The sequence below is a fragment of the Arvicanthis niloticus genome, chromosome 19 (assembly GCF_011762505.2).
Source record: "Arvicanthis niloticus isolate mArvNil1 chromosome 19, mArvNil1.pat.X, whole genome shotgun sequence".
NCBI lineage: Eukaryota > Metazoa > Chordata > Mammalia > Rodentia > Muridae > Arvicanthis > Arvicanthis niloticus.
This window is the reverse complement of record NC_047676.1, coordinates 13,773,965-13,800,607: the sequence shown is the minus strand read 5'-3', so window position 1 is coordinate 13,800,607 and position 26,643 is coordinate 13,773,965. Positions and strand designations below refer to the sequence as shown.

General features: G+C 45.3%; 1 protein-coding gene across 1 annotated transcript in view; it reads left to right on the top strand.

The window, feature by feature from the left end:
• Nucleotides 1-26,643, top strand: part of Myo10 (myosin X) — a 196,314-nt gene that overhangs the window by 56,700 nt on the left and 112,971 nt on the right. The gene's annotated exons all lie outside the window — the stretch shown is intronic.

The following is a 26,643-nucleotide window of genomic DNA, read 5'->3' as shown; positions in this document are numbered from 1 at the left end:
CTCCTCTTCTGTCTTCTTCTGAGGAAAAAATGCCTTGGCTAAGAAGATAAGAGCGGTCTGAGACAAAACTCATGTTCCGGGGCTGAGGACACTGCTCAGTGATTACAGACCCCCATACCAAGCCTGAGTTCAGATCAAACTTTGATGGGGAAGCTCTGAAACCCCTGGGCCCTGGGCCTCCACCCATCCCTTCTGATTCCTCAAGTCTCCCATGGCACCTGGACACTCACTGTGGCTGCTCCTGATTTGGGAGCCACACTTTGAAAACACATTTGTAGGGCCTGGCAGGTTAGGGGTTTGGTAACCCCCCATATCATCTTTCTCACTATGGCCTGTTCTCTAAAGACAATGGTGGTCGCCTCTCACAGGCCACGGACGAGACCCCCTCAGCTGTTACAACACAAAGGTATCATTCTTGAGCACTGTTGTGTCAGAAACGATTGAGATCTAGAGATTGTGGTTTTCCACGTTAATACCAGCCAGGGATTCAGTCTGTATCCAGGACTTGATGGAGAGCCACTCCCAGTACGAGCGAAAGTGGGAGGAGTCTTCGGGGTGTGTGAATTCCAGCCTAGCACATTTCCAAGGAAGATTATGCCTTCTTGAACTATTTACAAAACAGGCCAGTTGTGCTTATAAACACCCACGAGTTGCTGTGCAGATCTTGACCCTGGTGCTTATAATTCTGAAAGCAGCTCAGTGGTTAGCTCACCAGTTGCCTCACGAGGCCGGCTGATTCAAGGTGCTCCTTTTGCAAGTGAGGTGCCAAAGCTGGAGGAGACCAGTTTCTCTCTCCTTTTGGAAGCCTCAGTCAGAACTCCTGAGGTTAGCTTTGTGTCTGAAGTTAGCTTTTCACTTTGTGTTGTTCACTTTGAGGTAGCCTCTCGCAGTGTAGCCCAGGCTGGCCTCCTGTTCACCCTGTGAGTCCCATGCCTGCTCTGATGTGCTCATCTGGTTCTTCATGCCAGCTGGTGTCGAAGAAGAGTAAAGCCAGGAGAACAGGCAGGGGAAGCTCTGGAGCTCAGGAAGCAGAGACGTGAACGTCCTCCAGAGTGAGGCTCAACCCGTCTGTCTGCTGCTCAGAGCCCCAGGATCCTGATGAGCCAGAACAGCCTGCACCCACTCATGCCACCCCCGCCTGAGGTCAAGGGTTCCCCACCATAGGCTCAGACGCCCTCCCTTGTTGCTTTGCCTGAACGATTCCCTGATACCTTTAAAACATTCTGAGAAACGGCTCCTTTTGAAGAGGCCTTTCTTTGGAATTTGGTTTTAAAATATCCCTGTGGATACATTTTTCACGAGCTTGTTTAAGATGAGACGTCTGCAGTTTTGCACCGTGGTTGATGTGTTAGATGATTTAGATTGCACCAAGTGAATTTCTGGGTTCAAGAATAGCCCCAAAGGTTTTTTTTTTTTAGACTTTACAGCAGGCTTTTGCAATCTGACATAAAACTTCTGCCCTGAATTTGGAGGGTTCAGCCTGTGTAAGAGGTTCCAAATGCAGAAACTGCATTTTAGGTGGTGGTCTTTAAGGGAGCTGCTGTTTGGATGTACCAAGTGGTTCACGGAGTGATTTTTTTTTTTTTTTTTTTTTTTGCAATAATTAATACCATTTCTGAGTCTTCCGGAGAGGGTAACAGGGTAGCTCACCCTGGAGAATTGAGCAAGTATTTCAACCTCCTGGAATGATCCTCTGTTCTGAAATGTATCCATCTTTCCGCCTAGGCTGAGTTCATGGTCTCTTACTCCAGGCATCTGCTTTTGCTCTTGCAAATAGAGCTAATGACAGATGTAAACTGGCAGAGCCCAGACAGTCACTCCTGTGACAATGGGTTGGAACATATGCTGTCCTGTTTCAGGAAGCTTTTGTAACCAAGAACTCAAAAGGGACCACGCCTCCAAGGAGTGCTGCCAGTTCCCCCGTAGAGGGCAACTCCTGTCCCATTAACCCAGTTTCTGTCTTCAACCGTGGTACCAGGGAGGTTCACCTTGCTGCTGTTTCAACTCTAGCATTACCTGGTCCCTCCCCTCCCCCCAATATGTTTGAACATGTCTCATTTAAAAGACTTATATAATGTGTTTATAATGAGACCTTGAACGTAGCCCATCTTAAACACCCCAGTTCGTCTCTTGTTTCGCACCATTCATACGTAATCACCGCTCCTTTAGAAGTGAGTTTTGGATGTCAGCATCTAAAACTCCAGGCCTGTTTTGAGTGCCCAGTCTGGGATGTTCTCTGCAGCGATGTAAACACCACAGAGGAAATAAATCCCACAGCCTGAGGGAGGAAGGCACGCTCGCGTTACACGCCATCGGCTCGCTCACTGCTAGCTCAGACGGCAATCTTAAAATAGTTTGCAGATGTTGCTTTTAGGAAAGAGAGCAAAAGTGGCTCCAGCCACATTTTAGCACCTAGGGTTTGATTCATTAATAATGGTCATAAGCTTGAGCTATGATCTAACATAGAAAGGAATAGCTTATTTTTAAAAAAATATCGTTGTATGAGAGCTGTGTATATGGATGTGTACGCTGTGTGCATATGTGTGTGCAGATACACATGCTCATGTGTGCAGATACACATGCTCATGTGTGCAGATACACATGCTCATGTGTGCAGATACACATGCTCATGTGTGCAGATACACATGCTCATGTGTGCAGATACACATGCTCATGTGTGCAGATACACATGCTCATGTGTGCAGATACACATGCTCATGTGTGCAGATACACATGCTCATGTGTGCAGATACACATGCTCATGTGTGCAGATACACATGCTCATGTGTGCAGATACACATGCTCATGTGTGCAGATACACATGCTCATGTGTGCAGATACACATGCTCATGTGTGCAGATACACATGCTCATGTGTGCAGATACACATGCTCATGTATGCAGAGGGCCGGAGGATGGGTCGCCACCCTATTCCCTTGACACTAGGTCCCTCACAGAACTCAAATCTATGCCAGTGGCCAGCGAGCCCCATGGATCCTGCTGTCTCCGTATCACACAGCCCTGGGGTCACAGGTGTCTGTGACTGTGACTGGCTTTTTACACACTTCTAGGGATCTGTACTCGGGCTGGTGAAGCGAGAGCACTCTTGCTTGCTTGTCCAGTTCTCCAGTTCCTTTTTTTTTTTTTTTTTTTTTAATTTTAACTTAAGAGTTTCATTGAAATATGACTTAACTTCCATACAAGTCACCCACTTAAAAATATAACTCAGTGGCTTTTAGCATATTTAAAGAGTTGTATCGTTATTGCTTTAGTAAAGTTTTGGACATTTTTATTACGCAAAAAAGAAAACCCAAAGAGAGATTTTGTACTTTCCATGGCATCCCCAGCCCTTGCTCAATCCTTCCTCCTCCCTCTTCCCTCCTCCCTCCCCCCTCCAGTCCTAGGAATCTGCTTTCTATAGCTTCACAGCCTCTGGGGTATTTCATCTATGTGTAGTCACAATATACAATCCTTTGTGTCTGGTTTCTTTGACTTATTATACAACTTCTTTGGCTTACTGTTTTCCAGGCTCTTCTGTGTTGGAGGGAGTACTAGTGACTCTTCCTTTTATGGTGGTGTAATATGCCGCTGTATAGAAATGTCCCATGTTAAGCAGTCTTTTAAACTTCAGAAGACAAAATAAGGGGCAGAATGGTCATCCCTGTATATCCAGTTCCTGTAGGATCCATCACATGTCACATAGTTTAACACTAGTAAAAGGAAGTTTGGCAAGATTACTGTTGCAGTTAAAAGAACAATGAGAGAATTCTTACAGTGCTTTAGAAATAAGTTTAGATTTCTTTTAAATACCTTGTATCAGTCTTTCTTGTGTTACACTTTGTTTCTTATTTATTTATTTATTTATTTATTTATTTATTTATTTATTTATTTATTTTGAGACACACTGTGCAGCCCTGGCTGACCTGACCATCTAGACTAGGCTGGCCTTGAACTTTCAGCCGTCCTCTTGTCTCTGCTTCCCAAATGCAACATGTAGTCTCATGTGACCGATAGATCAGTAAGGCCTAGAGAGTGGGCTCTGTGGGAGAAGCCTGGCAAGTAGGATGCTGAGTGGGGAAGAGGCTTGATGTGAATGCTGTCACTCAGTGTGGGGAGCGGATGCTTTCGTCACCCGGGAGAGGAGAAGAGGGCTAGCTGGCATCCACGGAAGACCGATCGATGCTCAAGATGTCAAGTGCAGTCAGTGTGCAGAGTATGTCGGCAGCCGTGGTGTGACAACCTCTGAGAATGAACAGCTGGCTTCCTTCCTGTCCTGGCAAGTGCTAAAGCCATAGATAAACACAAAGGGTCACCAGGGACCCTTGTTCTGCCTCTTCTGCCCAAGCAGAAGAACTTGCTACTGGTAGGTCGTCTGTAGAAGAAAATGGCTTTCTCTGTGACATGAGGAGTGAATTGGTTATTCTTCTGTGGCTGTGGTAAAGCACCAGGACCAAGGCAGCGTATAGAAGGGAGTTTATTTGGACTGACAGTCCCGAGGTCCGACCTGCCAGGGAGGCATGACAAGTCGCAAAGGTGGTGACTGGAGGCGGAAGCTAAGTGTGCACATCTCACATCCTTACTGGCAAGTGTAAGCAGAGAGAAAGACAAGTGGGGTGAAGTCCACCCCCAGTGATGTGCTTCCTCCAGCAAGACTTAGAACCTTATAACCTCTTTGTGACCTCTCCATGTTGCACCACAGACTAAGACTCAGACATTCAGATACCCAAGCCTATAGGGGACGGTCTCATTCATACCTCCACATTGAGACACACAGTGACGAGGTAATTTGCTAACGTAGAGTATAGTATTTTTAAAACATAGGCTCTGGAGCCTGGTTAAAGCGTAAACATTAGGACTAGGATTGGGACTCCCAGAGCTGTGTGCATGCTGGGTGGGCACGGCAGCTAACCGGCAATTACAGCTCAGGAAGGCGGGGAGGAAGGCCACGGAAAATAGCTGTAATGGAAGTCGTGGGTCTGAGCAGGAGTCCTTGCTGCAAAAGACTAAGCTGGAAGAGAGATTCAGGATGACTGTGAGATCACGTGTGCGCGTGTGTGCATACACACACACCACACGTAAATATCTGGATACCTCTACATTTTTTACAGACACTGACTCTAGGTTCTCATACTTGAGGAGTGTCAAAGGGTTACTGTAATGAAACGCTATATGTGGAAAGGACTCCTGAGACTCTACAGCCTGATCTTTCTGGTGTGAGCTCAGTTTGGGTGAGCCTCACAGCAGTAGCGTGTTCCGCAATCACGAGGGTGAGCCTTTTGAGTTTTAGACTGTCATTTGTAAGCATCTGTTGATTTCCTTTTTTTGGTGGCACCAGCAGGAAAAAAAATCAGATCTGAGGACCATGACTTCTCGGTGTCAACTGAGCTAGGTGGATCAGGTGATGTTCCCGAGGCTGCTGTTCTCTTCAGCCTGTGATTGTAACTTTTTTCTTAAGAACTGCAAAATGAACCAGTAGCAAAATCACATGACTGCTTTCCCATTGTCTCCTGAAAGGCTGTAGTTCCTGTGTGTGGAATAAGTGTCCTGTAGAAGGAGAGGCCTTATGCGGGCTGTGGTTTTACTAAAGGCACTGTAAAGGGCAGATGAGACCTTTGCTGGCTACTTCCCGCTCACCTTTTCAGGTGGTTGTTTTAAGCCCTGGGATTTGGGCAGTGGCCCGAGCTTGTCTAAGCTCGGCCTTCCTCCTGTTCCCCCACCCCACCCCCGCTAGTATCCCTTTTGTCATCTATAACCGACAATGCCTTTTATTCTTCCTTCAGGAATTCTTTTTTAAATCTGTGTGAGCAGCGGCAGGTTGACACGTTGGACTTACTGTGCGAAGCCAACATAAAAAATAGCTTTGTGCGTGTATGGTCGTCACTGAAGGCATTCATTCTTCCCGGTGCTGGCCTAGGCAGGGCAGACTACAGCTCTAGGGATCTTCATGTAGGACAGTTAACGTCTTGCTTGCCTGAAAGCATTCCTTTTTTGTCTTATAGAAATTATCTACCTAAGTGGCCGTCAGGATCAGACGCGAGAGTAAACAGCTGAAATGTCGGCCTCCTCAGTTACTCTGGGGAGAGAGAATCTGAGCCATCTGGCCCGTGTGTGCCTTTCGTATGCTGGCTCTAAAGACAGCAGAGGAGCCTTTGTTTTTTGGGTCAGAGCAGATGTGCTCGGCCTGCCGTCTTAATTTCTTTTGTATGGTTTGGCATCTATTTCAGCTGCTTTGAAATGTTGAAAAGGTTTCAAACCAAATTGGGCGAAGAACAAAATAGATTGATTTTTGTTTTGTTTTGTTTTTCATAACTGAGTTTCCCAGTTCAGATATGTTGTGAACACGCATCTTCGGAAATGAATACATTTATTTAACACCATTTGGATGTTTCTCCGAAGTTATTGTTAGTCGGTCTTCTGGCCAGATGTTTAATGTATGTCTGAATTGTACTCGACATTGGTTTAGCATACGTGAGAGAAGAATGCCGAATGCTGACATATTTTGATACTAACGTCCTATAGAGGAGGGGCTGTGAGCTCATCTCTCTTCTGCAGCTTCTAGGTGTATGCTCCCAACTCTGCCTCACCTTGCTTTGCTAACACGTGCATTTATAGGCCAAGTACTTTGAGTCTGCATGGGCAAGAGCATTATGAATAAATGCTCTTTAAAAATAAATTAATAAATTAATAGCATTATTAGTTTGAACTGGCTTTCGTGTGAATCTGCTTCTCTTAAAGCTGTGCCATCTTTGGTCTTTCTTTCTTTCTTTTTTTTTTTTTTTAAAGATTTATTTATGCATATTAGTACACTGTAGCTGTCTTTAGACACACCAGGAGAGGGCATCAGAGCTCATTACAGATGGTTGTGAGCCACCATGTGGTTGCTGGGAATTGAACTCAGGACCTCTGGAAGAGCAGTCAGTGCTTTTAACCCCTGAGCCATCTCTCCAGCCCTGGTATTTATTTCTTTACGTGCTGAAAAATCATTTTGTAGCAGAAAGAGATTAAACGTGTGCTGTTCTTAGGTCGCAAGAACCGTTAACCGCCTATAACATTCAGGTGATGCATGGCAGGGCTTGGGTGTTCCCCCCCCCCCCCAGCTATTAAAATGAAAGGCAAAAATTCTTTTTAAATGATTGAAATAAAGACCGAATTGGTGCTTTTCTATGTAGTGTTATTTTTATCCTCCTGAGTGATACTCCTACGTTACTGTGATGTACTTGGCGGAACAGCAGCTGGGTCCTGCGGTGTCAGGGGTGCCGCCGCTGCACACACTGACATGGATTGCACATCATCACTAAGGATCATTCCCAAGAGTTTAGGCTGAGTGAGGTGGCATTTGCCTGGAATCTCATCACTCAAGAGGCTGAAGCAGAAGAATTGTGAGTTCAGGGCCTATTTGGGCTATACATACACAAATGCTATGTTTAAAAAAAAAAAAAACAAAAAACAAAAAACAAAAAACCTAAAAAGTAAAATAAAAAACCATCCTCCTGAGGTTTCAGAAGCAGCACCTGCAGACGGTAGCATTTCATAGAAAACACAGGCTATAAATGCCACTGGGTACTCTGTGTGTGTGTGTGTGTGTGTGTGTGTGTGTGTGTGTGTGTGTGTTAAACTAAAGGTCATTGTTGTTTTAAGAAATTAAGAACTGAGAGGCAGGTGGATCTCTGAGTTCAAGGCCAGCCTGGTATACAAAGCAAGTTGTAGGTCAGCCAGGGACTACTATTATACAGAGAAACCTTGTCTTGAACAACACAACAACAACAACAAAAATATTAAGGACTACTTTTGCTCTTAGTGTCTACAGTAAAGAAAAGTGTTCAAGTCTCTTCTTAAGCATGCTTCTTGAATAGGAAAAGACAAATACTTTCTTATAATAGTGAATTAATACCCACTAATAACTGTTGACTTGGGGAAATCCTGGATCAACTCTTATGTATGCTGTGCTTCCTTCTTTGTGGCATCTGTTTACATTTAAATTCCTGTCACCGGCAATAGTTAGTCAGATGACACCAACTTGTTTTCCGTAGGGCACTTGTGGTGTAGGGCACTTGTGGTGGTATCGCACATCTTGTGTTTTTAAGTAACTGTGAAGTGCCTGCTTTTGAGTCTGAAATGGTGAAGGATATGCTTTTCAGCCTCGTTAGAGAAACAGGGAAGGCGTGTGAGAGTTCCAGGTGTGCCTGGTGAAACTCTCAGCCCCTGTCCATCACCCATCGGCAAGCCTGTGTGCAGTAACCATGGTCTGGAATCTCAGCACCCGTCACACTGGTGATGCAGCCAGTTGTAGCTTCTTTGAGCCAAGACAATACAGGTGTTGAAGCTAATCCAGAGAAGATGATACCTTTTCTTGATGACCAAGATCTTGGGGAATTTTTTTTTTTTTAATGGCAGTAGACTCCACGGAGCCAAATGTCAGTCTTCCTGCTAGGGTGTGGGCAAGATGGAATGAAGGAGACTTGGCAGGTCCATTCTAGAACATTTTGTCTCACACCCAGCAATGATTGTCACCCTTGAACGACTTTAGGGCGGTTTTGAATGTTGCCGAAAAGCTTGGTGTGGGGGAAATTGCATCCAGATCTTGCTGGTCTTACAGAACTTACAAGTCAGCATTTGATGTTCCTTAGCACCTGGAAGCTGACACCCAGAGGTTCCCAGGACATCGAATTCCTTAACCAAGAAATTCTGGGAGAACAACATAGTCTGGTCCCGTCTTTTATTTTTGTCACATTAGGGCATTTAATAATCACTACTGTCATTTTATGTACCAAAGACAATTTAGTACACACCCAACAACAAAGATGTCTTCTCGGAGTAAATGACAGTCTTTCACATGGAAATAACTAAGCCTGATGAGTAATTCTGTCATCTTACAGTTGACCATTGAAAAATTTGTCTTGGTTCAGGACATGGAAATTCTGCAGATAATTTAACAGTATGGATCTATTACTTATCTGAACAAAGTGTCTCAGGGAAAGGTCTACATCTGTGGCCAGCACTTTAAATATTCTCACTCTTCTGCTTAAAGATAAAGTTTGATCATGTTAATACATACATTATTTTAAATTCGTTGTTGTTTATATGTATGCATTTGGTGTATGCATGTGAGGGTGTGTGTGTGTGTGCATGCATAGGGGGGTAAGAGTGTGTGTAAGGGGGACAGGGACCCATAACTGGGGGTCTTTTATCTCCATACTGTCTCACCTTTTGAAATAGTCTCTCACCAAACCTGGAGTTCACTGATTGGTTCAACTGGCTGGTCAGTGACTCCGGTGAATTTGCCTGTCTCTGTTTCTCACTCCTGACTCTAAGGTTACAGATTCATGCTGCCATTACAGACCTTTGCACAGATGTGAATCCAGTCACATTCTCGCCTTTTGCAGCAGCAATTTACCGCCTGAGCCGGCTCTCCAAACACGTCAAGCATTTCATGTTAAATCATCAATTACTGTGTCTACTGAGGCAATTAAAATTAGTCACATTCGAGGAAATCAGTAGATGAAATTTCTTTGAATTTCTTCATTTGAATAAAATCTAACTGGATAGTTTATATATTTTATAGGCAATATAAAAATGGTGAATAGAAAATCCTTCATTTCTTAGCTGTTCTTTGACTCTTTTAAAGTCTGGACAACTTGATTTATTAACTATTGCTTGGGGAGAGATGGCTCAGCAGTTAAAAAGCTCCAACTGCTCTTCAAGCTTGGATTTGATTCCCAGCATCCTCTACCAGCTGGCTGTGACTCCAATGCCAAGGGAGAGCCAGTGCGGTTATCTAGCTTCTGTGAGTTCTGCACTCACACGGTGTACAAACATAACACACATGCAGGCAAGTTACCTATATACAAAAAAGAAAGGTGAGATCTCAAAAGTAAAACACTATTGCTTGAGGCTGCAGAGAGTGGCTGAGCCCTGGTGCCCTTGCAGAAGACCAGAGTGTGTTTCCCAACATCTATGTCACGTGACTTCCAACCCTATAACTCAAGTTACAGTGAACACATAGACCTGCATAAAAACTAAAGCTAAAATCCTAAAGCCAAACAAAGCCCATTGCTTGAAAATAATCTAATCCAGACAACATTTTTTTTATTAAACTCACCAAATGTTTGATTTTTTTTTTCTTTTATCTTCTTTGTTAGTGTATATTGATTATACAAGATCATAGAACATAATTAGTTCTTTGTTCCCTTGCACACATACAACTTTTTTCTTTAATGCTGTGGGAACTTTCACAATTCTGGTTAGGTGGTTATACAATTTTAAAGGCAGAAAGTGATGCACAAGGTGACTCTCAGAAGGAGTGGTCGCATACAAACGAGGTACCGGAATCCAGTCTGTGCCAGTTTGCTGTCGCAGAGTTTACCAGGGCACCTTCTGTTTCTTACAACTGCAGCCCGACATTAAGTTCTGGTAGGTGCATTTAAGTCATAAAAAAGTTAAATCGAGTACATTTTCTTGCTTCATTTAAAATATTTTTTTTTTCTTTGAGCCACAGTTAGTTTTATAACCATGCATCTCCCTGTGTGCTTGTGACTGTAAGAAAAGACACATTCTTGGGTAATGGAAAAGGAATAAATCTTGCACCACAGTTTCATTTTTCCTTTCAGGATCATTGATCTCCAGCTTGCTAACTTTACTAAAGTTCCCAGAAGATGGATGTCTGTGTTAATGTCTGGCGTGGACGCAATAGTCAAATATGCATCTTACTGTGGTTTATGTAAAATAAACCCCCCTCTCTCCCTCAGTGCTGGAGGGCTGTCTGGGCAGTTAAGAACACTTGCTGTTCTTGCAGAGGAGCCGCATTCAGTTTGTAGTACCCACATCAGGCCACTCACAAATGCCTGCAAATTCAGGTCCAGGGGATCTAACACCCTCTTCTGGCCTCCACGGGCATGTACATGCATGTGGTGCACAGACATACATGTAGGCACTCACATACGCATATTAAATAGATAAGACATAATTTTTTAAAAAGTGGATTTTTTTTTTTTTTTTGAATGCCAAGTGTAGTTGTATGCCTGTGTAGTCTTACCACTGGGGAGAACGAGGCAGGAGAGTTGAAAATTGAGCGCTAGATTGGACCTACCCAGTACTCAGAAAAAAAAAAAAGATGTGGGCGTGATGGCTCGGCGGGTAAAGGCACGTGTGTACAAACAGAGCCAAGTTCGGATCCCTGTGCCAAAGGAAGACAGGGTGCACCCGTGACGCCCCTACACTGTGCTGTGTGCAGGCAGGAGGAGAGCTTGGGTTTGCTCTCTGGCTGGGTGAGAAATGGGGAGCTCCAGGTTCAGAGAACGCCTGGAAGAGAAAGATTTTTCTCGCATCATGATCTGAGAGCAGTACTCTGGAGATCTCTGTCGAGCAGTGGATGGGAGGATGAAGGGTCCTCCAAGTGTATCTGGGGGACAGTGGAGGGACAGTGAGTTGGTTGTAGTTAGCCAGGCCCAGATTTGCTGGGTGAGTAGGGAACCCCCCCCCCCCCGTGACCCCAGTTCCCTGTTTTGTGTCTTTGAGCTGAATTAAAATGAAGTAACCCAGGTTAAGTGTTTGCAGTTCTTATGTAATTGTATAATTAGTATTTACTGATGTCCTCACTTACCCTTCCCAGGTTAACTTGTACACGGCAATTTGATGCTGTTAATAAGCAGTAGAGAACCTAGAAGCTTCTCGGTTAAGCATTAACTTTGTGTTCCCGTGACTGTTTTTACCTCGTGACTTGGTTCTTGATACGCTCTGCAAATCCCTAATGCAGTTATAAAATCCCGTTTGATTTTTAACTCGACTTTTGGTAATAGGTAGGCAAGAGGGATTGTCTCAGTATTAGTTAATAATTCAGACCAAGAAGACTAGTGGGGTTGGGGCTGGGGAGATGCCGGGCAGTGAAGAGCACCTGCCGCTTTTCCAGAGGAACCGGGGTTGGGTCCCAGCCCCCCACTTCAGTGGCTCACAACCTCCAATAATTCCAGCTCCAGGGAATCCAATCCCCTCTTCTAGACTCTTTGAACACATGTACACAAGTGACATACAAATACACAAAATACATAAATAATTCACAGATGACCAGGTCCTTATGGGGCCAAACAGGTAAAGGACCATTTAAAATGAGAAAATTGAATGCATCCAGATGTAGCAGCCCAGTGGCCCTCAGGTTGCATGCCCCCACAGATCGCTGTTTCACCTCCGCTTTGCCTACCATATACGTGTCCTTGGACAAGTGACTTAAACGACCTAGTCTTCATACTTCATTTATAAAATTGACAGAAGAATAGCACATTCCCAGAGAGCTGATTGCCAGATGTAACTAACATAGATATTTAAAAGCAAGTTATACTGACCAGAGTTGCCACGGTGTATGTGTGCATGTAGATAATTTGTACATATGACATGCATGTCAGACTAAGTCACTGTGTCATGTGAAAGTAGATGAGGTGCACACTTTAAGATGGAGGCTGTGGAAGGTCCCACAGGTCTGAAGGTCCGTGCTGGATCAGCAAGTCTGTCAGTGAGTGTGTTGGTGAGTGTGTGGCCTGGTCTCAGTGTATAAGCAGGGTAAACAGAACGAGACTCTAAAGCAACATTTTCCAGGGTATATGATTGGCAGAGTTTTGAGTGACAGGGTAGGAAGAACAGGTGTCTATCTCAGTGACAGCCTCGCAGTCTGTCTGCCTGCCTGGAGCCCGGATCTTTGCCTTTTGGTGGTGGTGGACACTTGGAGCCATCAGTTTCTTTTGAGTCGATCACTTCTCATGCACAGTTTCCTCTGCTCCTCACACATTCCTGGGTGCAGGGTACGGGGTCAACACACCAAACAAGAGTGCTTTTAGCAGAGTTGGGGCAGGAGGTGACCTAACCCCTGTCACAAGACTCAGAAATTACAGTTATTTTAGCTTGGATAAGCCCAGGGGCATGCTGTCTAATGTGTGCTATTATGGTACAAAGGGTTTTTTTATGAAGTGATCTGTCAGAAGGCTTTACTGTGGGCTGTGAATCCAGGATCACACTGGCCACCTGCTTTTCTGCCTCTCACGCAGTGCCATCCCCTCCCCTGCCCCTCCCACCAAGATTAGTCTCATGCCTTCATGGTTGAGCCCTCTTTGTCTACTGATCAGATATGGTGTGAATCTCAGCAGGAAAGACCATGGTTGTCCTTTAGCGGAGGAACTTAAGTGAGTGTATGCATTAAAAAAAAAAAAAAAAACAAAAAAACAAAAACAAAACTTCAAGTCTCTAGCTCTCTGGAGTCTGGGATAATGAGGCCAGGACAAAAAGATCATGGGCTTTATATCAGACACACTGACAACGCTTATTAACGAGGAATTGCATGAGAAAAGTCAGCGTGGAAGTCAGCTTCCATTGTTAGGAGTTCAATTAGAACCTAGCTTTGCTGAAGGCCCTGACCACGTCATCGGTGTCCTGCCCATAATGTCTGCTGCATTTGATGGTTCGTGAAGCCGGAGAGACAGACATGACTGCTTTTTCCATCCCTGAGAAATAGCGAACATTAAACCTTTGCAAATGAGTTTATCTCTATCTTAGCTTTTTGATGCATGCCTGTGCATAATTTAAAGGGTATTTACGTGCCTGCAGACAGATTTTGGTGTTCTTAAGCAAAATATGTTTTGTTTTGTTTTGTTTTTTTAAGATTTTGAAAGTCTAGAAAACCTTCCATGGAATTTTGGCCTACTTAACAGAACTGTCCGGTTTGTTAGTAACTTGTTCTGACCTTTATACAGAAATGTTTTGTTGGTTGAATGGGCTTAGCTCAACTCACAAAATAATTACCCACAACACCCCAGCTCTACCTTATATATAGTGAGCAGGTTTTAACAACATCAGCCTTGAACTCACTTGAAAATGTGTGTGGTGGGGGCTGGAGAGGTGGCTCAGAGGTTAGGAGCACTGGCTGCTCTTCCAGAGATCCTGAGTTCAATTCCCAGCAACCACATGGTGGCTCACAACCATCTGCAATGGGATCTGATGCACTCTTCTGGTGTGTCTGAAGACAGTTACATGTACCCGAATACGTAAAATAAATAAATAAATCTTTTTTAAAGAAAGAAAAAATGTGTGTGGTGGCTGACTAATTTCTCATTCGCAGGTAGTCTTTGGGATTGTGTCAGTGGCCTGTGTGAATACTTAAATCCTTAGTTTGAGCCACTCTCGCAGATATTGGTGACATTTGGAGAACTATTATTTAAAATGTGACAGCTTGCCCCCTTTGTCCTCTCCCTTGATTTCAGCCTCCATCTGGAAGACATGCATGCCTTTCTGTGTTTGACATGTCATAGTGAGCCATTCCTTTCAGGAGGCCTTCTGAGCATACAGAGAATCCAGCGTTACTCCTGCAGCAACAGGGCAAACTCTTCAACAGCTGGATAGATGGATGAGCTCTCTTGTGCTGGTCTCTCCTGATCCCCTTGGTTAGTAGCATACCTGCCTGGAGATGTCAGAGCAGCATCTGTTCTCTCCTTCTCCGTTCATCTTTTGCTCAGTCTCTCGTGTCTGTCTGTCCTGTCTATCCTTGCTCCAGCCCCCTTTTATGTAAGTTTTGTTTGATATAAAGCAATTTCATAGAACTTATAAAATGTAAAAATGTATAGTTCAGTGGGTTTTTAAAAAATATGTTCCAGAGTTATGTAGTCATCAGCAGAAGCAATTTTATAACGTTTTTAGGGATTAAAAAAAAATTATGTGTGTGTGGGGGGGGCTATAGGAATATGTGCGTGCAGATCCCCAAAGAGGCCAGAAGAGGGCGCCAAAGCCCCAGAAACCAGAGTTACAGATGGTCGCTGATAACTGAATTTGGGTCTGCTGCCAGAGTAGTATATGCTCTTAACCACTGAGTCATCTCTCCTGCCCCAATTTTTCATTTTAACCATGTAGAAAGGAAAACTCATTCTCTATCAGTCAGTTCCCAGCCCTACCCACCAGACCCTGGCAATAATGCCTTTTCCCTCCCCAACCCCCCCCCCCCCCCCGTCTTCATTTGTTTGGGACATTTCAGATAGTCGTGTAGCAGTTTATATGTGTCCTCTTTCAGGCTGCTCACCGTTTTCAGGGCTCACCTGTGTTGTAGTACACATCATGCCATTCCTCTTGACAGCTCAGTGACACTAGATTGTGTCCCCTTGAAGCTCTTTTTACCTTTCCACTAACAGTGTTGGTGTGAATACTTGTTTTGTGTGGATGTGTGTTTTCGATTCCTTCAGGTGTCTGGTCCTAGAAGTAGAGTTGCCAGGTCACGTGGCAACTCCACTTGCCCGTTTGAGAACTGCCAAGCTGCTTTCCAGAGCATCTGCGCCATGGCGCATGGCCACATGCCTGGGTATCAACTCACACAGCCCTCAGAGACGTTTACATGGCCATCAAGAGGTCAGGGAAACAGGAAACTTTTGTTTCGTTTGATTTGGCTTTTGAGGCAAAGTCTTGCTACAGCCCAGGTTTGGCTCCGACTCAGAGCCCCCCTGTTTGGTGCTTTCTGACGGCCGGTAATGCAGGCCATACCGCCAAGCGTGCTGAGACCTCGTTTCTGACTTCGAGGGGCCTCTGTCCTAAATAGTTTTTTTTTTCTCCCCTAACCTGTGGCTGCACCCACGTCGTTTGAGACATTTTATTGTCACAGCCTTTCCTCGGCTCCACACTCCATCCAGAGGACGTCTCTTGTGTGGGTGTGGTCGCTGAGCGGGGCTGGTGGTCTTTATTTTTGGCCTCTGTGAAGAGATGAAGGTAGTGTAGGTGGGGACAGAACTCAGGCTCTACAGACACTACGAGGGAAGCAGGAGGCAGGTGCTTTAGAGCAGGCTGTGTGCGACAGAGGGGAGGAGCCTCTGCCGGGGCCTGTGGACCATTACGTTGTGACTGAGAGTGTGCTCCTTTGCTTCTGTTCAGTTGTGACCCTTTCGTTACAAGCCCACATGTGAAGATGTGCGGTTATGAAGGTACCACTAGAAGAGAAGGAGACCCGGACTCCCTTTAGAGGAAGCCCAGGGCGGGTGGCCGCTGTAAAGGACAGTGGTATCAGCAAGCTCAGTCATGCCTCAGACCGCAGCTCTGTGGAAAGCTTGGCCTGGATTTCCTCTAGGTTTTTTGAGCAAATATTACGGCTCTCAGACCAGACCATATTTGCAGTACAGAATGGGCAGGGGGTTGCATCACATTTACCACCATTGCCTGCCTCTGCCTCTCCCACGTGCTGGGAACAGAAGCATATACAGCTGCTTCTTGGAACAGTCTGGTTTCTTTCCTTTTTTCTTTTTTTAAAAAGAATTATTTATTTGGGTATATGAGTGCACTGTAGCTGTTCTTGGACACACCAGAAGAGGGCATCAGATCCCTTTACAGATGGTTGTGAGCCACCATGTGGTTACTGGGAATTGAACTCAGGACCTCTGGAAGAGCAGTCAGTGCTCCTAACCTCTGAGCCATCTCTCCAGCCTCCAGTCTGTTTTCAACCCTCTTGTTTGGCTCCTGCTGCTAATACCAGGAAAGCCATCTCACCTCCTGCTATTAACTCGTGTTTGTTTTGTCTTGTTTTTGTTTTCTGAGACAGGGTTTCTATGTGTAGCCCAGGCTATCCTGGAACTCTCATGTAGACCTCAAACTCAGAGATCCACTTGCCTCTGCCTCCCGAGTGCTGGGTTAAAGACACATCCAAGCCCGCCCTGCTTACCTTCTCTTAAGTTATTAACAATGCTGCTGTTTTTAATAGAACTGCACTTTAATGGCCTTTGTCCAAACCCCACCCCAAGCCCACTACTGCCATCTCTTCCCCGCTGAGGGGTTCAGATCTCTCCGTAGATGCCCTGGGCTGTGGGGCAGGGCCAGCCCATGGAGACTTTGTGGGAAGAGAATTGTCTCCAGCTCCATGTTCTTAGGCTTTGTTTCTGGCCCTGGTGCTTTTTTGTGCAGTAAGTTTGAGCCAAGTGAACCTTCTGCCCCTCTCTGTACATATTTTAACAAACAAAACAGCCAAAAATGACTTTTGGGTTTTGTCTAGAATCTGGAATCAATCAGACTCTATTCTTTCCTTTTTTGGATTATGACATGTCGTGCGTGTTGTCTTCTCCTTGCCACTTAGACCCGTGCTCACTTGACAAAGGCAGCCTAGGAAAACCCATAGTGCTTAAGCAAAAGCTAAATGGATTTTGACCGTTTTAAAACCCGGGGCTCCACGGTTCCTGAAGAAATGCCACATCGCGGTTTTCACTTACACAAGTCGGGTGTTCATGGAGACCAAAAGAGGGTACCAGATCCCCTGGAGGGACATGTGGCTGGAGTTGCAGGTGGTGTGAGCCACCTGAAGACAAGAACCGAGCCTGGGCCTCCAGCAAGAGCAACACGTGCTCTTAACCTCCGAGCCATCTCACCAAGATCCTCTGTGTCTGCCCTCATATTCAGCTGAAGGCAATTTCAAGGCAAGCAGTGGCTGAAAAGATGAGCCGAACAACAACAAAACGATCCACAGCTCAGCCTTTGAGTCAGGTTTAGACAACAAATGCTGATCCTCGTGGAATGATCACAGGGCCAGCCATGGGCTGGTGGTGTGCTTCCCTTTAGCAGGCGGTTGCTAAGTAACCAGCGCGGTATGGGATGGAGCAGTGAGGAGCCAGGGTGTTTCACACACATGTCAGTCAAGGATGGGTCCAGCACCAGGGCCAGTAAGCAAGCTGCAGAGGTTATCCACACTCCTGCTTTGACCATCACAGATTTCATCGTGCCCCATTTCCCACTGGGTCTTAGGCAGCGCTGGATTGTCCCCTGCTGCTCCCTGAACTGAAAGCCTTGTTTATCCCCGTTACTAGAAAGAGATAAGGAAAGTGAGAAATGACATTTTGGATGTCACAAGAGGCTTTTGTCTGGGTGTTGGCCCTAGGAGGGATGGAAGGTGAATAGCTGGGCGGGGCCTGGCAGGAAAGGAATGTCCCCAGTGTTTTTGGAGAAGGAGTTTCTCTATATAGCCCTGGCTGTCCTGGAACTCACTTTGTAGACCAGGCTGTCCTTGAACTCAGAAATCTGCCTGCCTCTGGCTCCCAAGTGCTGGGATTAAAGGTGTGTGCCACCACTGCCCGGCTCCCAGTGCCACTTTCAAAGGGACTGTTACTCAGCTATAGCTGAAGATAGCCTGGCAGAAGCATGGGGAACCTTAGGAAGAAGCTGGAGAGAAAGCACATTAAGGAATTTGAGGCTCAACCTGGAAGCCACTGAAGCAGTCTGCGCCGGAATCTCAGTCAGGTTGCTAACAACCACTTGATCAACTCAGACCTCCAAATTGCTTCCTGGTGTGCCCAGGAGTGCACACTCCTCTATGACAATACTCTTCTTACACAAAGAGTCCAGGCTTCTAATGACCCCGGGTCAAAGATGAGGAGGGTGGGAATGGAAGCCCCCACTGAGGCTCCTGTGGGGTTCACCTGGTTCACACTTGAGCCATCCCTGCTTCATAAGGAGGAAGGATCCCAGTAGCTCCTGTGTTGGGCAGTGCCAGCTGCATCTGAAAATACACTTAGATTATTGCTTAGAAATAGTGATGCTTGTTGGGAGCTGACAACAAAGCAGCTAGAAAGCAGCTATCAATTTTGCAGCCATCTGGAACCATATATCCTGATAGAGACTTGTTTTTCAACAGCCTATAACAGCTGAAGCACACTCTTGTTTATCCCACATAGCTTGTTTTGCTGTTTAGTGACCCCAGCTACATGGTGCACATAGTGGAATGTCTTCACCTGTGTTCTCCTGCTTGTGCTTATAAATACCCAGGATTTCCTTGTAATAGAGTCAATAGGAGAGGTCAGTGTGAGTGAATAGGAGACAGTAAAGGAGACTTGACCACACACCCTGTCTTGTCTCCATTCTTCACGTCTCTTGCCCCTCCATCCCCACTCTCTCTCTTGACCAGAACACTTAACCCCAAAGCGTGGGGCAGTGTAGACAACAAATTAATAGCCCCAAAGTGTGGGACAGTGCGGTCCTCAACAGATGCTAAGATGCTTTTAAAATGTCACTAAAAGGACAAAGCTTTATGTACATAAATATGTATATATTTTACAGAGGTGTGTGTATGTGGGGGTGGCAGATGGGTTCTGGTAGAGTCAGTTCTGCCGTCTCCAGGCTTGCAAAGTAAACGTGGTGGCCACCAAGGCTGAGGATCTTAGGTTATCAGGTTTCTGGCTCAGGGAGCAGTCCCTTCCGGACTAAGAAAGCACACATGCCTGGCTCTGCCTTTTGAGACCTGGGTATATGGGTGTGTGCCACCACAACCAGATTTAGCTCCTTTATAATCAAACTCTTTGTTTTGATGTAATTTCACATCCACAGTCATTTGTAAACCATTACAGAGAACGCTCCCAGGAGCCATTTGCCTAGTCTCCTTCCCAAAGGAGAACTGACCCCGAGCACTGAGCACAAGACACTGAGACCTGGAGGTGTACCAGGGCATCTCCTGGGGCAAGGCATCCACCCTGCAACACTTCAGTTGCCCTTTCCTGCCAACTCCTGGTCCCCCTGCTGGTCCCTCCCTAAGCTCTCGAAGCTCCAGCCGGCTCTTCTTGCTGTGCACTGCCTGTCATTTCAAGAGCATAAGAGTAGACTCCTTCAGCCTGGAATATTCCCTGACTGCCTTGTTTCAGCTTCGTGTATCAGGAATAAAGCTGATGTGAGCATTTGTGTGAGTGTATGCGTGTGTGTGTGTGTGCGTGCGCGTGCGCGCGTGTGTCCGTGCGTGTGTGTGTGTGTGTGTGTGTGTGTGTGTGTGCGCGTGCGTGTGTGCGTGCTTTGTTCAAACAGAAGTTTCCACTTATCTAGAATCAGTGTCCCAGTTGTTGGTTGAGTGTGTGTGCTTTTAAACTGTAAACTGAGTATTGTAGTTTGTGGGTACGGACTACAGTCACCCCGTGGTTTAGTTTAGTTGTGTAGCAGTTGTTTCTCTCATTCTCAGTTCTTCAGTGTGAGGAGACGGGGCCTAAAGGAGGCTGTACATACACACCGGTGTTCATAAACATCCCCGCTCTGGATAGTCTGAGGCTACATGGCGGGATAAGTTACAAGAGGGCGTCTAGTGAGATGTGACTGAGTTTTCTTTGCCCTGTAGATTCTCCTTAGAAATGACCAGCATTTTCCTTCGTGAGGAAAGTAATGTCGTTCAGTGTACATCAGGGAGATGAGAATCCACAGGCCCAGGGACATGGTCTGTGGAGGAATAAGTGCAAGCCCTGTGGCACAGGAGGGAAATTATTATTAACTGTAGATTTCAAGGTAGTGAATAGAAAGGATTTGGGGTATTAGCAACACAAAGAAACAGTGAGTGTTTGGGGTGGCCGATTTAGCGGTTATCCTGACCTGGCTGGTGTGCATGCTAAATGCATACTGATGTCTTAATGGTGCACCTCATGAAGATGTAGCCACGACCTCCCGTGTAAGAAATTAAAAAGAAGCATGTATACCTGTCCCTTATTTTTAAAAAGCACACCCTTTCTAACTGTATACCTAAATTCAGTTTGAGATCTGACTTTCCCTAAAATTAAATATTCTGAGGTTTGGGAGGGGGGTGCCGCTGTTCATTCTAACTTTTGTCCCAGTTACTCTACAGGCAGTTCTGCCTCTAAGAGGGGACAGTCCTACGCCAAGCACAGAGGCAGGGCACAGGCACCTGTCATAGCCCTGTTCTCTGACCCCATGCCAGCCCCTCTGTCTTCTGTATGCTGCCCAATTGTCTGCCATCTGCCTCACATGGTTCCTTCCTGTACAGGGAAAGGCCCTGGAAAGGCTCATGGGTTTGGGTTTCTTGCCTGTTTTCCTGTCTCTCAGTGGATTGTCAGTTCTGGGAGGCACTGTGGAACTCACAGTCATTCTCAGGGAATACCTCATCCTGGGAAACAGTGGCAGAGGCCGATGCTGAAGCCATGATGGAGGCCTAATAGCTGGCTTCCCCTGGCTTGCTCAGCCTGCTTTTTTATGCACCCTAGGATCACCTATCTAGCGATGGCACCAACCACAGTGGGATGGGCTTTCTAATTTTATAGAGGTCTTTTCTCAGTTAAGATTCCCTCTTCCCAGATATGTTTAGATTTGTGTCAGGTTGACAAAAACCAACCAGCACAATGATGGAGGTAGCAGTGGTGCTGGTGATGGTGGTGGTGGTGGTGGTGGTGGTGATGGTGGTGGTGATGGTGGTGGTGATGGTGGTGGTGATGGTGGTGATGGTGGTGGTGGTGGTATCCTCATTGCTTGTAATGAAAGGAATCTGTTAATATCACTCTGTTCTATAAAGAAATTCCACATACGCATGGAGGGCCAAGTTCCATGCTATATCTACACTATTTTGAGATTAAAAATAACTTGATTAAAGCAACAAGTCTTTGTGGCAGATCGTAGTGACACATGCCTTTAATCCCAGCACCCAGAGGCAGAGACAGGTAGATATTTGAATTCACAACCAACTTAGTCTGTAACCAGGCAGCAAGAGCTACATAGTTGAGACTTTGTCTCAAAAAAAGCAAGGTGAAACAAAACAAAACCTCGAGGTAGAGGGCGACAGGAGAGAGGGCCTACCGATTAACAATATACCGATTAACAATACTCGTTCCTCTCCCAGGAGACTCGAGGTCTATTTCCCTTATACACGTCAGTCAGATCACAGCTGCCTGCAATCCCAGGTGATCTGAAGCCCTCTTCTGGCTTCCATGAGCACACGTGTGCACATGTGTGTCATGTGCTCTTCTGGCTTCCATGAGCACACGTGTGCACATGGGTGTCATGTGCTCTTCTGGCTTCCATGAGCACACATGTGCACATGGGTGTCATGTGCTCTTCGTGGCTGAGCCCTCTCTCCAGCTCTTCTTTGGTAGTTTTAAAAGTGTTTTAGGCTGGGCTTGGTGGCAAAAGCCTATAATCTCAGCACTCAGGAGGGCAGAGGCAGGTGGATCTCTGTGAGTTCCAGGCCAGCCTGGTCTACAGAGTGAGTTCTAGGACAGCCAGGACTGCACAGAAAGGCCCTAACTCAGAACCTTTGACGTTGGCTGAGGCTTTTTGTCACCACCTTTCTCGGGTGTCTGCATAGATGTCTGGCCATGGGGATGTTGGAACACTTCTCTATCCAGGTGCCACTGCCTTGACACTTACACACTGGGTCATAGCTCATGTGTTCCCAGCATTCCTGGCCTCTTCCCACTTGATGCCAGGAGCACCTTCCTCTTCTCCCCTATGCCCTCCCTGATAAGTACCAATGTTTCCAGGCATTGTCCATTGGCCCTTGGGAGAAAAACTGAGATGTGCTGCTCTTAAAACTCCAGGTTATTGTAAGGTGGAGCTGCACAGTCCAGGTCATCCTATGCCCGTGTGTTGGTCATGATAGGGTTTTTTCCATTTTTAATTCTCTTCAGTTGGAAAAGTTGGTATTTTTGTCTGATGTCCCCTAATGATTTTGGTAAAAGGAATTTATTATTCTGAACTATAAGACCTGTCACAAAGTCATGGGGGTAGGTGTTACATGCTATGTCTGTATGGTTTTAAGCTAATAAATAACTTGAGGGTCCAGCTAATTTCTCACCAGTCAATGTGTGCTGTGTCTTTTCTGCTTGCATCCAGAAGTGGACCCAGGCCTGGGCCAGCCTCTCTGTGAGAGTTTTTAAAATTTTGTTGAGGGGTTTCTTGTGTCACACTCTCTTCTTCAGCAATCTGGTCAACTCATGATCATTGGTTCATGCTTCTGCATGAGGGCTAGTTTGTTCCAAGGACCCATTTCTTCTCAGTTGATTTCCTGACTATTAATCTTTCCAGTTTGCTCATTTCTTTCCCTTTAACAACTTGTTACAGTTACTTATTCCTTGTGTGTAGATGTATGTGTAGACATTACAGGACAACTTGTAGAATTGGCTTTTCCCATGTATCATGAACATCCTTATGGCTCTGTCTCTCAGCAGCACGTGAGTCCCAGGGCCACACTCGACCTTCAGCTTGGCAGCAGCTCTTCTCTGGCCGCCTGCTGAGCCAGTTTCACTATTTATTAATCATACACCTCTCTCCTGGTGTTTGCCTTATTGATATAATTCAATTTACTTCTGACTTCTTTTAGAAATACATCTTGTTACTGTACTGTGACATTCCCTCATTCTTCAGAAACAGTTCAGGAAGAAAAGGTCTTGAAAAAAAAAAACAAAACCAGGACTACATCCTTTAAACTTATAGTTTTGGTTTGGTTTGGGACGAATCTCGATAGCCTAATACTTGGTTAATTGCTGTAGCTGTGTATAAAAATGGCTTCTGATAGCTCAGGCAGTGAAATGCCTGTTGGATAAACATGAGCACCTGAGTTCAGATCTCCAGGACCCACTGGGAATTTGTACATGGTGGTGTATGTTTATAACCCCATCAGTGGAGTCGACAGACAGACAGACAGACAGACAGACAGACAAGATGGCTAGAGCCCCAAGGCTTGCCTGCCAGTTAGTCTAGCTTCAGGTTTAGTAACAAGAGTCGCTATAAGAAAAATAAGATGGTATCTACATGCACCCAAATGTGTACACACACACACACACACACACACACACACACACACACAGAGAGAGAGAGAGAGAGAGAGAGAGAGAGAGAGAGAGAGAGAGAAGAAATTCTTAAATGATATGGTGGCTCAGTCATACTGATCTTTTGAAAACCTACCAAATTAAATTAGGTTTTTGTTCATCCAGTAATACATTTAGACACTGTAATTCAAGGAGGAGGCTCCATCTCTCACGTCCTTGGGGTTTCTGTTGTTGTTTTTAACCTACAAGTGAGACTGTACCAAAGCATCTGTCATAGCATAACTCCTTTGATGCCCTGGTCCTTCTTTATGGAGCTTGTGCTTTTTAGACTTCAGTGGTACTGTGTATTTACTTGCACTGGTTACTCTTCACAAAAAGAAGTGGCTAGATTTAAGGAGAAGTGGCTAGATTTGGTTCATGTACTAGGTAGGTCCATCCTGATGGCAGAAGCATGCGGTCACATTTCAGCTATGGTCAGGAAGCAGAGAGACATGAATCCTGGTGCCCAGCTCTCTTTCTCTTTACAAGGTCTAGAACCCAAGCCCAGGGTGTGTGCTATCCCTTTATGATGAGTCTGCCCACCTCGGCTTACCCATGGAGAACCTTGCTCCCAGAGGCCTGCCCTCTTGGGTGAGTTCAGATCCTGTAAAGTTGACAGTTAATATTAACCACAGCCATGTACATTCGTTGACTTCCGAGTTGGGATATAAAATCTATCCCCACTGCCTGCTACACAAGCAGATAAAAGTTACTTGAATGAACTTTCTGCCAGTGACAGCCCATCTCTGGATGGATAGTAGTCCCCATTTTCTTCATCTTTTCTTCTCAGATACATCCTGGGCCACTCTGCTTCTTTTGAGATGCTTGTTTCTTTGAGCATCTGCCATAGATGTTTGACAAATGTCTCATCTAGTCACAGCCATGTTAATCCTGTAACAGTTATCGGCCTCTGTGCTTGTCTTATGTTGTGCTCATGAGAAAGAAGAATTCTAATCTTCTTGATCCTCACACACCAGGAGTGGGCATTGGCCTGTATCTGCTCCACCACAGGCTGCTGGAAATCTGAAGAAGTCAGGGAAGGGTCTCTAGGAATAACTTGAGGCTATTGTTTTTTTAGATTTTTGCGTTGTTGTTGTTTTGTTGTTTTTCCTTGAGACTCTGTGCCTTAACTCTCATCTCTTACATGGACTCATACATCACCTTGCTTTCTCCAATGAAATAAAAAATACATACATACGTACGTACGTACGTACGTACATACGTATGGAAATGTCTTATTCTACACTTCATCGAACATGGAGATGCAGTCATTTGTGTGTGTGTGTGTGTGTGTGTATGTCTATATGTAATATATATGTATATTTTATGTGTGTGTGTGGCTGTTAGAGACTGTATATTATTTCTAGAAAGCCAAATAAATATAACACATAAACTTTGAATATTTAAAGTGTGTCTGGCCTTCAGATCCTAAGATGCTTACCCAGCCTATGCAGAGTGGTGTGTGCACTGGGAAGAGAGGATCCAGTGCTGGTTGGGTATGAGTGGGAACTGGTAGTGCTGGCTTCACACTCTTCTTTTCTGAGAGAGCTTTGGAGGTGACTTATATTGAAGCTCACAGAGGAGCTTTGAGACTGCAGAGCCTTGAGCAGTTTCTCAGGGCTGCTTTTGACCTTGTTTGTCATTTCTAAGGAAGAGCCTCCTGAGAGACACAGCACAAGGCCCTCGTGTCCACTCCTGAGCTAAGCAGGAGCTGACCATGCTAGTCACTTTCTGCCTTGTACCCTCATCAGCTCGCTCTGTGGAATGCCCTGTCCTCATGGGGCGTTTCTGGAACACCCACCTGGATTGGCATCCTGGAAGAAGGCAAGCTAGAGAAGGGCAGAGGGCTTCTTAGTTGCCCCAAGGCTACTACATCCAATGCCGGCCCATGTGTCTTTCATTTTCTCCATGGTGGTGATGACTCAATATGGAAGGCCATGTGTTTCCTGTGTCTGGGATGTCCTGGTGCCCGTTTTCTTTATAGCTGTTTTCCTGGATATTGTGCACTCCACCTATACTCCCTCAGCAGCCTGGAGGCTCTATTCAGCTATTGGTGCTTGTGTGGCAGGGAGGGCCCCTCCATCACCTGAGGTAGGGCAACTGAGCTCTCTCCTCAAGTGAATATCCACCAAACAGTATCTGGGGAAAGTAGTTAGACCTCAGGAGGGCGTGGACTTGTCCTGGCCTGGGAAAGGTTCTCAGGGCTGGTTTGGACCAACTTTTGTGGTACATCTGGCATAAAAGTACCACTATTGAAGTTTTATTTTCTTCTTAAAAAAAATAAAACATGCCACTTGTACCAAAACCGCTGAGTTGGCGGTTCTCAGCGTGTTTTTCTCTTTTGTAAGAATATACCATTTGTTGCAATGTAGGCAGCTGGTTGATACTTGGTTTAAAAATCTCAAATCAAAAACCTCTTCAAACATGGCAGAAATGGTTTTGTGTGCCTGCATATGCACATTTGTGTGTGTATGTTTCATGTTATTTATATTTTTAAAAAATATTTGATAGTTTTGTTTTATTTACAGGAAGCTTGCATGGCTTAAAAACTATTAACTGTACTCTAGCAGGGGTTGGGAATGTAGCCGAGCCTGGACCTCAGTTTTCATCCCCTATACTGCAAAAACAAATCCAAACTCCGAACATAAATGACGATATGGACTCCATAGTAAAATCACTGTTATACGTGTGTATATATGTGTAAAGTAGGTTGAACTTAGTCAACAAACTTGCCGTGGTTAATTCTGTGGTCATTTATGGTAAAAAAACAGCACCAAGTAGTTCCGAAACAATCCCAATAATGAACGACACAGTATGAGCTTTGTCTGACGTACATGCTACTACATACGTGTAGTACCCATTGCTCTTGCTTGGACGCATAAGGTTGATCATCTGATAAGCCAGGAACTCCTGCGTGACACATGTCGAGATGGAGAAGGAAGAGTGATGACACTCTCTGCATGTTGACAGTGTATGGCTTATGACAGTCTTGTAGCACATGGAGGGAATATTTAATCTGCTGGAATAACAGCCTGTATAGTTTAATATATTTAAATTGAAGAATTTTGCTATGAAGTTTTTTTTTTAAC